The sequence below is a fragment of the Colletes latitarsis genome, unplaced genomic scaffold, assembly GCF_051014445.1.
Source record: "Colletes latitarsis isolate SP2378_abdomen unplaced genomic scaffold, iyColLati1 scaffold0013, whole genome shotgun sequence".
NCBI classification, from domain to species: Eukaryota; Metazoa; Arthropoda; class Insecta; order Hymenoptera; family Colletidae; genus Colletes; species Colletes latitarsis.
Window position 1 is genome coordinate 24,276,819 of NW_027488368.1, and position 5,413 is coordinate 24,282,231.

Consider the following 5,413-nt stretch of genomic DNA (forward strand, 5'->3'; position numbering starts at 1 on the left):
CGTGTTCTAAACCAGAAAAAGCCCAGGATCTGGCCAACAAGTATGCGAGAAATGCGAAAGTACGAGCCAGATGAGGGCATATCCCAGACCTAACCCAGACATAACCGGCGTTATCCACTAAAATATTAATCGCAACCGGGTTTAATTGACTGTTTCGGTGTGGAACCACATTACGACGGGATACAAACCAGAAAAAGCCCTGGATCTGGCCAACAAGTATGCGAGAAATGCGAAAGTATGAGCCAGATGAGGTCAAATCCCAGACCTAACCGAGACATAACCGGCGTTATCCTCTAAAATATTAATCGCCACCAGGTTGAATTGACCGCTTCGGTGTGGAACCTCATTACTACGGGATCCAAACCAGAAAAAACCCAGGATCTGCCCAACAAGTATGCGAAAAACGCGAAAGTATGTGCCAGATGATTGCAAATACCAGAACTAACCCAGACGTAACCTGCGTTATCCTCTAAAATACTATTCGGAACCAGGTTTAATTGACTGTTAAGGTGTGGTACCGCATTACTACCTGATCCAAACCAGAAAAAGCCCAGGATCTTGCCACAAGTATGCGAAAAATGCGAAATTACGTGCCAGATGAGGGAAAATCCCAATCCTAACGGAGACATAACCGGCGTTATCCTCTAAAATATTAATCGCCACCAGGTTGAATTGACTGCTTCGGTGTGGTACCGCATTACTACGTGATCCAAACCAGAAAAAGCCGAGGATCTTGCCAACAAGTATGCGAAAAATGCGGAGGTACGAGCCAGATGAGGGAAAATCCCAGCCCTAACCGAGACATAGCCGGCGTTATCCTGTAAAATATTAATCGGAACCAGGTTTATGTGAATGTTTCAGTATGGTACCACATTACTACGTGGTCCAATCATGAAAAAGGCCAGGATCTGGCCAACAAGTATGCGAAAAATGCGAAATTACGAGCCAGATGACTGCAAATCCCAGGCCTGACCGTGACATAACCAGCGTTATCCTCTAAAATACTAATCGGAACCAGCTTTTATTGACTGTTTCAGTGTGGTACCACATTACTACGTGATCCAAACCAGAAAAAGCCCGGGATCTGGCCAACAAGTATGCGAAAATTGCGAACGTATGAGACAGATGATTGCAAATACCAGAACTAACCCTGACATAACCAGCGTTATCCTCCAAAATATTAATCGCAACCAGGTTTAATTGACTGTTTCGGTGTGGAGCGTCAGTATTACGGGATCCACACCAGAAAGAACCCTGGATCTGGCCAAGAAGTATGCGAAAAACGCGAAAGTATGAGCCAGATGATTGCAAATACCAGAACTAACCCAGACATAACCGGCGTTATCCTCTAAAATATTAATCGCAGCCTGGTTTAATTGACTGTTTCGGTGTGGTACCACATTACTACGTTATCCAAACGAGAAAAAGCCCAGGATCTGGCCAACAAGTATGCGAAAAATGCGAAATTACGAGCCAGATGAGGGAAAATCCCAGACCTAACCGTGACATAACCGGCGTTATCCTCTAAAATATTAATCACCACCAGGTTTAATTGACTGTTTCGGTATGGAACCTCATTACTACGGGATCCAAACCAGAAAAAACCAAGGATCTGGCCAACAAGTGTGCGAAAAACGCGAAAGTATGAGCCAGATGATTGCAAATACCAGAACTCAACCAGACATAACCAGCGTTATCCTCTAAAATATTAATCGCAACCTGGTTTAATTGACTGTTTCGGTGTGGTACCACATTACTACGTTATCCAAACGAGAAAAAGCCCAGGATCTGGCCAACAAGTATGCGAAAAATGCGAAATTACGAGCCAGATGAGGGAAAATCCCAGACCCAACCGTGACATAACCGGCGTTATCCTCTAAAATATTAATCACCACCAGGTTTAATTGACTGTTTCGGTATCGAACCTCATTACTACGGGATCCAAACCAGAAAAAACCAAGGATCTGGCCAACAAGTAAGCGAAAAATGCGAAAGTACGAGCCAGATGATTGCAAATACCAGAACTCAACCAGACATAACCAGCGTTATCCTCTAAAATATTAATCGCAACCTGGTTTAATTGACTGTTTCGGTGTGGTACCACATTACTACGTTATCCAAACGAGAAAAAGCCCAGGATCTGGCCAACAAGTATGCGAAAAATGCGAAAGTACTAGCCAGATGAGGGTAAATCCCAGAACTAACCGAGACATAACCGGCGTTATCCTCTAAAATATTAATCGCAACCAGGTTTAATCGACTGTTTCAGTGTGGTACCACATTACTACGTGATCGAAACAAGAAAAAACCCAGGATCTGTTCTAGATGTATGTGAAGAATGCGAAAGTATGAGACTGATGAGGGCAAATCCTAGACCTAACCTAGACCTAACATGCGTTATCCTCAAAAATATTGATCGATACAAGGTTTAGTCGACTGTTTCTGTGTGGTTCCACATTACTACGTGATCCAAACTAGAATAAACCCAGGATCTGTTCAACAAGTATGTGAAGAATGCGAAAGTATGAATCTGATGGGGGCAAATCCCAGGCCTAACATAGACCTAACATGCCTAATCATCTAAGATACTCATCGAAACCAGGTTTAATCGACTGTTTCAGTGTGGTACCACATTACTACGTGATCCAAACAAGAAAAAACCCAGGATATGGCCATCATGTATGCGAAAAATGTGAAAGTATGACCCTGATGTGGCAAATCCCTGGCCTAACCTAGACCTAACATGCGTTATCCTCTAAAATATTGATCGAAACCAGGTTTAATGGACTGTTTCAGTGTGGTACCACATTACTACGTCATCCAAACCAGAAAAACCCAGGATCTGTTCAACAAGTAAGTGAAGAATGCGAAGGTATGAATCTGATGTGGGCAAATCCCAGGCCTTACCTAGACATAACATGCGTTATCCTCTAATATATTGATCGAAACCAGGTTCAATGGACTGTTTCAGTGTGGTACCTCATTACTACGTGATCCAAACCAGAAAAAGCCCAGGATCTGGCCATCAGTTATGAGAAATATGCGAAAGTACGAGACAGATGAGGGCAAATCCCAGACCTAACCGAGAAATAACCGGCGCTATCCTCTAAAATATTAATCGCAACCAGGTTTAATTGACTGTCTGAGTGTGGTCCCACATTACTACTTGGTCCAACCCAGGAAAAGGCCAGGATCTGGTCACCAAGTATGCGAGAAATGCGAAAGTATGAGCCAGATGGTTGCAAGTACCGGAACTAACCCAAACATAACCAGCGTTATCCTCGAAAAAATTAATCGCAACCAGGTTTAATTGACTGTTTCAGTGTGAGACCACATTACTGCGTGGTCCAAGCCAGAAAAAGGCCAGGATCTGGCCAACAAGTATGAGAAAAATGCGAAAATTCGAGCCAGATGACTCAAATCCCAGACCTAACCCAGACATAACCGGCGTTATCCTCTAAAATATTAGTCGCAACCAGGTTTAATTGACTGTTTCGGTGTGGAGCCACATTACTACATGATCTAAACCAGAAAAAGCCCAGGATCTTGTCAACAAGTATGCGAAAAATGCGAATGTGCGAGCCTGATGAGAACAAATTCCAGACCTAACCTAGACCTAACATGAATTATTCTCTAAAATACTAATCGGAACCAGCTTTTATTGACTGTTTCAGTGTGGTACCACATTACTACGTGATCCAAGCATGAAAAAGCCCAGGATCCTGCCAACCAGTAGGCGAAAAATGCGAAAATACGAGCCAGATGACGGCAAATCCCAGACCTAACCGTGACATAACCGGCGTTATCCTCTAAAATATTAATCGCAACCTGGTTTAATTGACTGTTTCGGCGTGGAAAAAGGCCAGGATCTGGCCAACAAGTAAGCGAAAAATGCGAAGGTACGAGCCAGATGATTGCAAATACCAGAACTAAACCTGACATAACCAGCGTTATCCTCTGAAATACTAATCTGAACCTGCTTTTATTGACTGTTGCAGTGTGTTACCACATTACTACGTGATCCAAACCAGAAAAAGCCCAGGATCTGGCCAAAAAGTATGTGAGAAATGCGAAAGTACCAGCCAGATGAGGGCAAATCCCAGACCTAACCCAGACATAACCGGCGTTATCCTTTAAAATATTAATCGCAACCAGGTTTAATTGACTGTTTCGGCGTGGAAAAAGGCCAGGATCTGGCCAACAAGTAAGCGAAAAATGCGAAAGTACGAGCCAGATAATGGCAAATACCAGACCTAACCCAGACATTGCCGGCGTTATCCTGTAAAATATTGATCGGAACCAGGTTTATTTGACCGTTTCAGTGTGGCACCACATTACTACGCGGTCCAAACCAGAAAAAGCCCAGGATCTTGCCAACAAGTAAGCGAAAAATGCGAAAGTACGAGCCAGATAATGGCAAATACCAGACCTAACCCAGACATAGCCGGCGTTATCCTGTAAAATATTGATCGGAACCAGGTTTATTTGACTGTTACAGTGTGGCACCACATTACTACGTGGTCCAAACCAGAAAAAGCCCAGGATCTTGCCAACAAATAGGCGAAAAATGCGAAGGTACGAGCCAGATGAGGGAAAAACCCAGACCTAACCGAGACATAGCCGGCGTTATCCTGTAAAACATTAATCGGAACCAGGTTGATTTGACTGCTTCAGTGTGGTACCACATTACTACGTGGTCCAAGCATGAAAAAGCCCAGGATCTTGCCAACAAGTAGGCGAAAAATGCGAAGGTACGAGCCAGATGATTGCAAATACCAGACCTGACAGTGACATAACCGGCGTTATCGTCTAAAATATTAATCGCAACCAGGTTTAATTGACTGTTTCGGTGTGGAACCACATTACTACGTGTTCTAAACCAGAAAAAGCCCAGGATCTTGCCAACAAATAGGCGAAAAATGCGAAGGTACGAGCCAGATGAGGGAAAATCCCAGACCTAACCGAGACATAGCCGGCGTTATCCTCTAAAATACTAATCGGAACCAGCTTTTATTGACTGTTTCGGTGTGGTACCACATTACTACGAATCCAAACCAGAAAAAGCCCAGGATCTGGCCAACAAGTATGCGAGAAATGCGAAAATTCGAGCCTGATGACGGCAAATCCCAGACCTGACAGTGACATAACCGGCGTTATCGTCTAAAATATTAATCGCAACCAGGTTTAATTGACTGTTTCGGTGTGGAACCACATTACTACGTGTTCTAAACCAGAAAAAGCCCAGGATCTGGCCAACAAGTATGCGAGAAATGCGAAAGTACGAGCCAGATGAGGGCATATCCCAGACCTAACCCAGACATAACCGGCGTTATCCACTAAAATATTAATCGCAACCGGGTTTAATTGACCGTTTCGGTGAGGAACCACATTACGACGGGATACAAACCAGAAA